Here is a 12,861-nt window from a genome sequence, read left to right on the forward strand (position 1 = left end):
GCTGATTTTTTTTCTAATGATCTTCTGGAACATATGTATGATTTGTTGTATGTCTAAAAAATGCCTACTGATAGCATAGTTTAGTACATTGTATAAATAACCATACAGGTTTTGAAAGAAGCGTTACGTTGCCCTCAGCTTCAGTGAAATGTCACACACTCCCTTTCATGTTGTCTGATTAAACGTAATGTTGAAATCCATCATTAAACATGGTTACCCAGAGGGATACTGGGCTTTTTTTGGCTTTTGAGGTTCATACATATTCTTTTCCAAAAAGTTTTATTTTTACTGCTTGACAAAAAATATTCAAGATTTATTTATGTCCAAAACTAGTGTGTTCCATACAGCAGTTTGGCTAAATGAATAGAGATTTTGCATATGACAATAAAATTTGTTCAATTCTACTGCATGACGTACTGTCCAATGTATATTCTGTAAGCAGAATGGTGCTGAAGAGTACATATCCCCTGTATGTTACTTACTCTCCACCATCTTCTGCCATAATTCTGCACCTAGCTCTGGAGCCCTCAGCACAGGAAAGACATGGACCTGTTGGAGCAGGGCCAGAGGAGGGCCACAAAAATGATCAGAGGGATGGAACACCTCTCCTACAAGGAAAGGCTGAGAGAGTTGGGGCTGTTCAGCCTGGAGAAGAGCAGGCTGTGGGGAGACCTTATAGCAGCCTGCCAGTACCTGAAGGGGGCCTGCAAGAAAGCTGGAGAGGGAATTTTCACAAGGGCATGGAGTGATAAGACAAGGGCGAATGACTTTAAACAGAAATAGGGTAGATTTAGGCTGGATATAAGGAAGAAATTCTTTACTGTGAGGGTGGTGAGGCACTGGAGCAGGTTGCCCAGAAAAGCTGTGGATGCCCCCTCCCTGGCAGTGTTCAAGTTCAGGTTGGATGGGGCTTTCAGCAACCTGATCTAGTGGAAGGTGTCCCTGCCTACGGCAGGGGGTTGGAACTAGATGATCTTCAACATCCCTTCCAGACCAAATAATTCTGTGATTCTATCAAGAGGCAGGCTCTATTAGCACCTAGCATAGAGAAATTGTTTTGTTGGAACTGTTGGTAGAAATGCCTTGACACATATCCACCTGCCTTGGGTCTCAGAGGATGTTGCCACCTTTGAATACCCGGTGATCCAGTACACCCATATACCCTGCTACATTTCCCAGGGCATATTACTTAGGACTGGCAATAAAAGCAGTGTCTGTTCTCTATGGTAGCACGACTGGTACTTCACCAGCAGCCTGAGATTTTTTTCAAAGGACAACATCAATAATACCATCCACAAAACGACCATGGCTCATTTTCTTCTCTCAGCAAGTAGTCTTAATTTCTTGATGTTTTATAAAGCTGTAGTTATCAAAGGCCAGTGCAGCCACACATTGACTGGTCCTACTGTGCAGTGCACAGCACAGCTCTGACCAGGGCAGTTCAGAACAGTTAGTCAGTGATTAAGTGGTTAACACAAACCCCTAAAACTATCTTACTCATCTCCCAACCCAACAGGATATGACTGACCCAGTAGGATCTGACTATGCTGATAAATCTATGTGTTTTTCTGCAAAATTTCAGGTGTGAGTACACGTTAGTGTCATATTATTTTTAGCTTGGTATCTTCTAGTATTACAATTCATTTTACTGAGAAGAAAAAGGCAATATTTTCCATACGGGCAGCGATGAAGACACATTGTATGGATTATCTGGGCCTCTTACCTAAGATGATTATAGGATTAATAAAAGCCTACTCCTTTGAAATGAAACTGGGTTGGATGAAAGGCAGAAATTCTTACTGCACTAATTTCTTACACTTGTTAAAAGAACTGTGAATAAGAAAAAATTTAAAAGAAAATAAGTACAAATAGTGTTTAGCTTCAGAGTACAGAATCCAGTCACTTACTGTTCACAATACAGACTGTGTGCTTAACTCTCTTCTCTTTGTTTATTCAGGACTCCACGTTTCTGTAAGAAAAACAAATGCATGCATTTATCATCTCCATAAAATAAATTACCTAGTTTCATTTGTGCCATAGAAGTTTCCCATTTCATATTTAGTTTTGGTTTACTCGAAGATTTAAAGCCTTGGGTTTTTGTGAAAGCATCCAGAAGAGAAAATTCACATTGCTCCGTTTCCTTAAAGGGCAAAGTTTCCAATCTTAGGAACCACAACAGCAGCAGAAATGGGAAATCCACAGGTTTAGGGGACAAATCTCTTTTGAAACCTCATGCCAAATTCTGGGCATCTGAATTGCATCCAAGCACCTGCAGCTCTCCCCAACGCAGGGAAGGTGACAGGCTTTCACACCTGTGAGGCTGGCAATCCTCCGGTCAAAACGAAATCCTCACGCCGTGTTAGATCCTGGCTGGATTACCCCTTCAGACTGAGGAGTTAAGGAAGAAACAACACGGGCCTCCAGCGACAGCTACAGCCTCTCCCACCACTTTCAGAGGAGAGCAGGACGTGCTGCAGAGGGGTGTTTGATGCCTCCCTCTCACTGTTTCATGCAGACAATTAGCATAATAAGCACTGATCACAGCACACCACCTGCTTAGCCTCTCTCGGGCAGTTTACAGGCATCACAACAGAGGTGAATTTTAAGGCAGGATTTGAAGCCACACAGCATAATGGCTTTGCAGATTTTTACTATTAACAATCTTCATGAATAAAGGTTGCATGAGGGAAGGGAGAAAATTGGGACTGATGGGCAGTAAGGGTTGCAGTAAAGGCAACATTGACGTGAAAGAGCAAGCAGGATCAAGCTGTGAAGGCACTTCAATGTGAAGATGACCAATTTTGATGCAGTTAAAAATGGGAGCCAAATGCACCGTTATCAAGATAGTTAAATGTATTTTTAATTTTACATCAACTTTGCCAGAGGAAAATGGAACTGCTGTTATCTAAAATTACCAAACTATATCACGTCAACCCTTATTCTGGTCTTTAAAATAGGCAAATCACAATTACATCCAGCATCTCACTCAAAATTAACCAGGTTACCAGCTTTCATGACTCAAATAGCGAAGGATTCAGAACGTACCTGATTAAAAAAATCTAACTTTCTCTTTAAGTAAAAAATTAATATTGCCTTCTGTATAGTTCTGTCAATATCAGTGATACTGCAAAAATCACTCACTTGGACGTCAGTCTACTGAAGAAACCTGTTAGGCAACAAGTAACAGCTGTTTGGAGCTGAGGGCTATACAGGCCATGATTCTGAAGCACACAATATTATGCTGTTACGAAGTTTTAAACTTATTTGAACTGTAAGGATTAGCTCTTCTAGCTAACAGCCTATTTCATTATGTCCTAGACATCAGTGAGGAGCTGTGGCGCATTCGAACACTGCAAAGTTAGCCACACAATGCTATGAAACCCTGATTTAAAAAGGGTTTAGAATAATTCAGATGCCAGTGTAAAACACAGCTGTGGATCAACTCTCTTCTTTCCCCGAGTTTCCAATACATCTGACAACAGTCTCAGCAGGCCTTGCATTGCTTGGTGCTCCTTATCAGCTGTACAAAACATCCTGGTACAGGCCATGACAGACCTAACCTGAACTACTGTAGTGTGATACCTCTTGAAGGGGTTCAACCAAAACTTTGCCTCTCCCTGTCATCCAAGCCCTCCCAAACTGAGGGATTTGAAATTCAGACACGCTCAGAGACGGGTTTCAATTCAAAAACTCTAATCCCAGCCTCCTCCCAGGGTCAGAGCCAGGGTTTTGGTTCAGGTCTCTGTGCACATCTTGCATTTGAATCGAGGTTGCTGCAAGCACCTTAGAGAAATCAACCCACGGAGTCACACCCGTTCTGCGGTGCACTGCCTCAGTCCTCCCCTGTTTCCCCAAGCTGGCTGTCTCAAGCTGTGTCATATCATTACTGAGCCTTTCAGGAGATTAACCATTTCCTTCTGCCGCAAAGACAGAAAATGGAAAGGAAAGACAGATGTTTACTTGAGTATTAATTGGAAAAAAAATGAACCAAAATACAGGTTATGTGCTAGATCAGAGAAGCAAATCTAAGCGAAGCCATGAGTAAGTGTGGTGCTTCGTTAAGGGCAAACAGAGACAGCCTGCCTGCTCCCTTGAAGCTGACAGATGCGGAGTTCCCAAAACATATGAAAAACATAATGCAGATCTGGAATAAATATGTAAAAAACAATCAATAAAAATCAAGAGTAATCAAGGAGACTAAATATCAGCACTATTTGCAAGGATTTGCAGAGCTAAAATATACAGAGAGAAATAAACAGGAAAGATTTGCATTTCTAGCGAAAGATTAAAAAAATTACCAGAGAAATTTAACTGTGTTTCTATCACTTACTATTAAACACAGGCTATTTTTTATGAGATGTATTGGAAGATTAATTCATTCACCCTTGGTTATGGACTCCTGTGGGTCTTCAGTGCAGGAGATCCCCTGCAGTGACAACTGTATTTCCAGAGCTACAAATAGCATCTGTCACACCGCTGGTATCTTCCAAGGCTCCGTTTTCATTTCAATAATATTTGCAAGGGAAGACTTTTCCTAATGAAACCATTGGAAATACCAACAGAAACACATTTTGATACGCCTGAATACATCTTGTAATATCCCTTTGAAGCATAATCTGTATTTTACAAATGGTATCTAGAGAAGATACTTCAGGGCATGTAATTTTAGGGTAAGTAATCACAGAAATGATCTGCTACTTCAGTTAGTCATAAGCATAGGCAAAAGCAATCAAAACAAAGCCTTTTGTAGTTACTTCTAAACTCTCTGTTCCCAGTTACCTTTAGTGGTAATCAATTATGGAAATAATCCCATTAAACTGGGGTAGAAGAACTGAACCTCTAGAATAAACAAAGTTCAGTCAGCCACACTGAATTTAAAAATATACATACACGTCTTTGCTCATGAAATGCAACCCTAATCCATTGGAAGGAAGGGATTTGTTGCACTTTTTCACAGGAAATTCTTGATGAACTCCTACAGAAACAGAGTAGATTTACATTTATTACAGGTGACAAAGAATGTTTTTAGCATCACGAAATCGTGGCAAAAATAAGCCCCTCCTATTACACGTTCCACTATTCATTGTGAACTGTAATATCAAGACGAATGGGAAGTTGCATGGTAATTAAAGATGTCTCAAGATCTCTTAGGCCATCTGCAGCTTCTTTATTCTGTTACTATTTTTACAGCCAGGAAGAACCATGTGATCTTTTACAAACTCCACGAAGAAACAATTTTTGTCTGTTTAGGATTACGGGCTAAACACTCATTAGAAGAGCATATGGCTGTTATTTGAATATTTTTCTCTCTCTTCTTTCAAACATTGAGGAATAATTTTGCAAACTCAATCTCTATACTCTGGAGTAATAAAGAGATGCCTGTACGTCATCATTATGGTTTAGTGACAATTCGAGAGCACAATTGGACAACATTTTTGTTATGAAAACTAAAACCTCTGGAAATCAGTTTCTGGAGGGTTTTGGTTTTGACACATCTGAAACTTTGCCCAGGTTTGCTGAGGAGTTTATTGATCGTCTTTCAGACCTGAAGACATCCCTTTATGTGGTTTATCTGGAAGGTTTTCAGTAAACCGTTTTGAAATTTTGGGTGGCAAAATGAGAAAATATAAACCAAACTTCAGACAAAAAGCAGATGGTGTTTAGCCTACTGAATTTAACAGTGCAGCCTCAAAACCCAACTCCAGCAATGTCAGAAATGAAAATGGGAATTTCAGATTTTATTCTCTGCTCTACCATTATTTATGAGAGAAAATCAGATTAATTGAAAGGGGAAGTCATACAGTATTATGACATCCTGTAAAACACAGAACTGAAATCTGGGAAAATGAGGCTAGCATTCGATTATGAAATTTAAATTAGCTAATAACCAGTACAGAGTCTGGATAATTTCTAGTTGCATAATGTGCAACAAATTAAACGTATTTTGAAAAAAATGGAGTTGTGGGCATTTATTAATGGCTTCGCATATTGAAACAGAAATTGTCATACGTTGTGAACTTTACAGTCCTTAATCACATGCATATTCTAATATTTCATGGGCTTAATTTGCTCAGCATAAACTTTTTACTGTGAGTAACATTGATTTTGTCGAAGCCTCAAATAAGTCACAGAACAGATCTGAGGATTAGTTTAGAAGGGATTTAAAGCACACACTGTGAATCCCTATACAACCACCACTTAAAACACTATCCGTTCAGGACCAGATGGATTGCTATGGCAACAGAATCCCAAATACCAGGTTTGTAACTAACAAAAATGTAAATTATTGATGAACTCAGAGTTGTCTCTCTTGGACACCCTCCTATTCAAATACCAAACCTTATGGTTAGAGTACAGACAAAAGGTTGATATGCAATTTCCCCAGCCCAGTGAGCACTAATCCCAAGGGATTTCATTAAATCTTTTGGCTTAAATTTTTATTCTTGGAACAGCAGTCAGCTAGCAGGGATTACATTAAAACAGGCACTATTGAGGTCATTACTGACTGAATTCAGGCCTGTAATATAACAAAACAGAAACTAATCTTAACTACACCTCCACAAAAAAAACCCCTAAATAGCACTCCTCTAAGTTACCCTATATTAAATGACAGCATTGTTCCCGTTACACCCATCACCCTGCCTCCTTGCTAGTAAGAAATAATGGTGAAAAGTACAGAAGAGTGAAAAAACCCCCATATTATTTGACAAAAAGGTACACATATCATGGTAGAGATGATTGTGCACAAACAAGTGAGTAGCAGAATAATGGATGAAAGGAGGCTCAGTAGTCTTTGATAGTCTGTAAATCGAAGTCCAAACCAAAAAGTTCTCTAGCAAATAAGCAAACCAGATAAAAAAGTACTTATTGCCATCTTTATTGCAAATTGCATTAGAAGTCCGGTAAGGGAATAAATCGTGCTAGGAAAGCTAAGCACTTCTATGGACCCCCTTTTCTGGAAAGCCTCTCAGACTCTATACAGAGTGGGATTAACACAGTGAGTGCCACACAGAAATACACCCAGCAGCTCTCACATTTTGGACTGCAACAGCCCAGAGGGTTTTAAAACAACCTAAGGCCTTAAAAAAAAAAAAATCTCAGCCGTATGCCTGCCATTAGTTGTTAGTGTACAGAGAAGACAGATAGCAAACTTCTGCCTGCAAGAGCTTGTTACCAGATCCTCTTGTCCTCTCAAAGGCAGGAGACAAAAACAGGACAGGGAGTAAGCTTGTGGAAACGGATAAATATGGATGCATGCTGCTGGCTTTCCTAAGGGAAAGGAAACAGGAAATTAAATAGAAAAGATAAACAAAAGAAGGAGCCATTTTTTAAGACATCAGAGAAATGTAAAGCAACAGAATGGAAAAGAAAAGGTATGGGTTTTACCACACACTTCCTGATAGGGCAGGTGAAATTCTCCCATCCTCATTCACACACATGAGCATTTATTCAGCACAGTATGTAAAGACAGAGTACCTATACAGGGGAGCTGCCACTTAGACAGCCATTTAAGTATACAGTTATTAACTAGAGCGCAAGCTCTTTTTAGGTCTTTAACATAAAAGATTTAAATATTTCAGCCGACAATTTAGCAGAATACACATGCAGTGTCACTGTGGCCACCAGTGGTAAAACCACTATTTGGACCCTGCTGCCTCTGCCCATTCAGTCTGTGGCTCGGCCATCCCCACCCTCTGATGCACGTGGTTGAAGTCGAACACAGTTTTCAGTTCTAGGGATTTCTCTACCTAGTGAAGGACTCTGCTTATTGCAGAATTTGTCTCTGGGAGTACTTTTCACAATGCTGGTAATGAAGCTGCTTTTTTTGGCCTCTGTTCAGTTGTGTTCAGTTACCTGCTGCCTAACGTGCAAAGACGCTGCTCACCTGTGGCTTCCTCAAAATTTCAGTTCTTAGCAGATTAAAGATCCAAAGGTTTCAACTCCATGGAGGCTCTGCAGTTCTTTTCCCATAGCAAACTGGCTAGTCTTTTCTTGCTCATACTCCACACCTCCATCTGACATACTGTGTTTCTGCTAAACACAACTCCTAACACAGGCTAACAAGTAGCTACTAACCCTCAGCAAGTGCTAGCTGCTCCTCAAGTGCCCCTGCATCTCTCTCCCAGTTTTGTGATGCTTCTCACATTCTCAGCTTCTGTTTCTCCTAGAAGCACTGCCCAGAACATGCCTTGCTGCCCTCCTTGATTCTCAGTCCTGGTGGATTCACGTCTCCTGTTGCTCATCAACGGCCTTTTCCAGCTTCTGCTTTATCCCCATGCTTGGCTTGATGTTCAAAGAGCCATCCACTCTGATATTTCAGTCAACCACACTTAGGTCAGTATCATAACTTCCTGATCAATAAACAATCATATGAATCAGTGGGCACTAAAAGATTCTCTTTTCGTGAAAGAAAACGTATTAATGGTGGTAATACGGCCAGTGACAAAACAATCATAAATTGGTATCTGAATCAACTTCAGCCTATGTTCTTGTGACAGCTCTTGGCCATACACAGGAATGTCAAAGGATTACCAGAATTTCGGGCAGCGCTACCACTCCCCCCAGTATCTATCTACGACAACATATGGCTCTTCCTCTACCAACACCTATTTCACAGTGAAACTACTACTGCCCTGCTGTATAAATAGGATGTCAGATGTGCCAGAGATGTGGATGTACACCAAGCACGGCACAGGCTCCCAGGAAATCTTCGTGTATGACAGATCATTAAAGTAGACAAGTTGGATATGTTCACACTATATAGGGACACTTCAACCACTTTGCTGCATCTGCCACGTAGTTACTGTGGAGCTGCTCTGGAAAGAATCTTCACAGTCTATAGCTTGCCATTTCTGCTTTGTGATCGATGGGTATGTCTGTCTCAGCCATTTTCTTACAAGACAGTAGGATTTTCAAACTTTACATCAAGCCTACACTCATCCATTTTCAAATACAAACACATGAGAATACAACTAACATTTATTAGTAATAAAAAGCCCTAAAAACTTTATACATTGGAGGGTCACTTCATTTGCCTATGTGACAGTTTTCAAGGCCTCAGCCAAAACAACCAGCACTCCTGACATGGCATTTCATCAAATTTAATTCCAAATATTTTCAAGCTTTCCTAGACAAAAAGATAAAGAGCTACCATTATTTTCTGAGTCATTTCAGAAAAAAGAAATCCTGTCCTCCATGAGTTGCTTCATAACACTATTTAGTGTTTAGATTTCTTAGATTATATGAAGTGATAAAAAAGTAGTTCCTAGCAAAATTGGTTTCAGAAGTCATATTTAGGTTGCTTGTTGCATCTACAGACCAAGTTTTTTTTAGAAGCATAGTGAAAGTTTTTAACCAGTCTCTCAAATCCTTCCTAGAAAGATAACATAGATCTTTACCTTAATAGCTGGTGTATTTTATGCAGCTACACAAGCCATCTAACTGTAAACACTTCGAAGAACTGCAGTACCTTTGATACACACTTGCTGCATTCCAGTGTTTGGAGATTCAAAATCTAATTGCTTTTACTGCAGGACAAAAGCACCTGCTGCAATATCCACTGCAGGCAGTGATTATATGTTACGTAACACTGCTAATCTTTTTGTTCTGGAAGTTTGGCATGAGGGTTTTTTAATTTATTTCTCAGGTCTGCTTTACAAAAATGCGCCAAGGTGGGCAAGCAATTCACCCATAAAACCTGATACTGAGTATCAGGACCTCAGCAGATTAAGCAATATAACCTATAGATGAGCTGTTGTAATAACTTTTGTATATTACCATAAAGAGACTTGTAATGGCAACAACTTCAATATTTGCTGCCCATTTAAATGCATCCCTTCAAGGATGACTTTTTAGACTAAGAGAAAATCCTAAACACACTTATTCTGAGGTTCACCTGGATATGTACACTAAAAGTTGATAATTTACCACTGGTATAATGTTAGCCCACACTTTCTGTCATATACTGTAAGTTTTATTCATGTTGCTGTTTTAATCCTCCTAAAGAAAATTATTAAAAAGAAATAGGAAAGTCTACCAAGTCTAAATAGAGACAAAACCAAGTCACTGCCTACTCCTTCCTTTACTAATCCAAAAAATAATGGACTACCTACTGCTCAGACTTCTAGTAAGCACCAAAACAAATCCTATAAAAACAAGTACATCAATTGCCGAAGCCGCTATCCATGATCTCTCACATTCATTTTAACGTTGCTTGCTCTGCGCCCACCATGCAACATCTTTTGTTCTACACCAATAGCTCTCTGTTCCCTTTCACCTTCCTGTAACTATCTGGAGGTTCGTATCCCAGAACTACTGGTTTTAACCTTCACATCAAATTTCACTACCCTCATGGTCACAGCTGGCTTTTCCTTTTTGTTGAACCGCGTTTTAAACTAATAAGAGAATGAAATGTCATAAACTTAAATGAAGATTTTTCTTTACAAGAAGAGATGATGCATTGTTTCTTTCTGTGCTCAGTAGCAGCAAAAATGAAAAACTCCAAAACTAAACTGGAAAGTATTCATCTTTTGTACTCGTACTAGAATTTATTAATAATAGGATCACTAAATAAAGTAAGTATACTTGAAAATTTCTTTCCAGTTACAACATATAATACTTCATTACTTCATTTACTTTAATACTTTATTAATTCATTTACAAAAAAAATGTTTGTAATCACTCTGCTATGGTTTAGCATTGAATCAATTTTATCATAAGTTATACCATCATCAGTGGAAATACTTTACAACCTTATGGCTAGACAATTAGGATGACAACATCATGAGTAATTAGTTAAAAATCCAAAAATGTTTGCAGCCTTCCAATTATTTATTTAAAAAAAACAACTGTGCTATTTCTGTCTTTGATGCGTTTGCCACAAGAATGGATTACTATCATGAGTCTGTTGTATAAACATCACAAAGTCTGCTGGAAAATATGAATTCATCTTGTGCCATGTTCTTTGTCTTGCTCAGCATGCTACAATATTAGCCCTCCTTACAGTTAGTAAAAAAAACAACTTATTGTTAAAAACTGCATTTTGATAAGTTACGGTTCTATAGTACGAAGATCTAAAGAAACAAAAACTAAAAGGGATTAGCATGAAAATAACAGGATTTGTGGAGATGCCTCTGAAAATCAGAGAACTTGAACAGACCAGTTTTTGTAAAATTGTCTATTACATTCACATTTGACACATTTGTCACAGTCTACTTCTGACACTGTCAAGTGTCTGTCTTATTTAGTGCTGCCCAGAACATTATGTTTTCAGTGACTGTCACTGTGGCAGACAGCAGAGTCTCCTGGAAGGGGCAGTATATAGCGCCATTGCAGAAGTGAAAATGAGATGCACTGATCAGTATCACCAGTCCTCAAACACAAGTAATGAGATGACCAGTCAGTATATCTTTCTGGTTCTTTAGTGTTTTTCCTTTTGCCTAGACACAGAGGAGCAATCACACAGACACAAATGAATAAGCCAAACCAAACAAAAAAACAGTAGACAGAAGCATTGTCTGGGTATAAAACACATCAATGCCAAGAGCAATGCAAACTGGAGTTTACAGACAGGCCACAACTTGCTGAAGAAACGTATAACCCAAAGGACAAGAGTGAACCTGGAGTGACAAATGACAACAGCCTGTGAAAAGTACTGGGTGGGTATGTGACTGGCCACAGTTGCAAATGCTACCTTGTTCCTCGGCAGCCGCAGTCAACTGGGCAGCAGCTACACAGTTCAGTGGAAATGTCTCACACCCCTGAGATAAATGGTCATCAGTCTGGCTGGCTGTGCAAGGGGGAGAATTTAGTCACCAGAGCTTTTAACCAAGCGCAGGTGATGTCTCAGTGCAGCGTGGCTAAGTCACGCTACTTTCCATAGTTAGTGGCACATAGTAACATACTACCAGGCCACCCTGGCTGCCTTCCCTGGTCAGCAAATTGGGTAGGGCTGGCATCTGAAGGAAATTTCATCTCCACACTTATGGAAGCACCGTAAAAGTTTTAACTAGCATATTGCTGCTGGGATTTGGGTCTAAATTTGTAATTGCATAACATCACCTAGAGATATCATTTCAGCATCTTAAAGCATTTCTTTACACAGTAGGTGCACTTGCCTGACAAATGTGTCTGATTTTGCAATCGTAGAGATGGAACTTTGAAGCATCATGACTTTTTTCATGTTGAAACTACAAGCAAAAACCTAGATACTGGGGAATTCAGGCAGACCTTTTAATCACAGGTGACACCCTGGGCTGTGACAGAAGAGTTTCACAGCCAATCCTTGCAGATCACATGCAAAGACATTATTACAAAAAGCAGGATAAAAGAGAAGTGGTGGTTTTGCAAGTCTACATGGAAGGAAAAAAGGAAGCATCAAGTCCACATTCAGCAAATCTGATAGCGTAATCAAAAAGTAGCACATCACACACTGCAGAGTGTTGAGGTACAGATGGCTAGGAACATTAAAAGAGGTAGTTATCATTATTGTTCCTTACATTGTTGAGTAAAGAAAAGACATCTTGATATTGTATTTGACTATAAAATCAACTTCCTCCACTAGATATTGCCAGAAGGACTCTAATGGAAATAACTATTTAGTGAAAATCAAATAATTACCACGTAATTACCATCTCATGTGTCACATTTAACGTTAGCATCTCTGAATCAAGGAAAATTCAAGAAAGGACTACTTAAAATCCCTAAAAAACCCATATGGCAAATATTTTAATTGGGCTACTTTTGCTAATGAAGCTAAGTATTCCACACAGCAATATTTCTCACTCTTTGTAGAGCCAAATGTCAACGTAAACCACCCTGTAATTTAATCTTCCTATCCATCCTGAGGAAACCTGTTTAATT

General features: G+C 39.3%; 1 protein-coding gene across 4 annotated transcripts in view; it reads right to left on the minus strand.

The window, feature by feature from the left end:
- SYT1 (synaptotagmin 1) overlaps positions 1 to 12,861 on the minus strand; it is a 359,923-nt gene that overhangs the window by 230,662 nt on the left and 116,400 nt on the right. For 3 of the 4 annotated variants that reach the window (XM_075429339.1, XM_075429341.1, XM_075429338.1), the window contains one exon: positions 1,908 to 1,969. The exons of the other annotated variant lie outside the window; for it this stretch is intronic. The gene's annotated coding sequence lies outside the window, so the exon portion shown is untranslated. The remainder of the gene's footprint in view (positions 1 to 1,907; positions 1,970 to 12,861) is intronic. 4 annotated transcript variants of the gene reach the window in all.

Source organism: Opisthocomus hoazin, chromosome 8 (genome assembly GCF_030867145.1).
Source record: "Opisthocomus hoazin isolate bOpiHoa1 chromosome 8, bOpiHoa1.hap1, whole genome shotgun sequence".
Lineage (NCBI taxonomy): Eukaryota > Metazoa > Chordata > Aves > Opisthocomiformes > Opisthocomidae > Opisthocomus > Opisthocomus hoazin.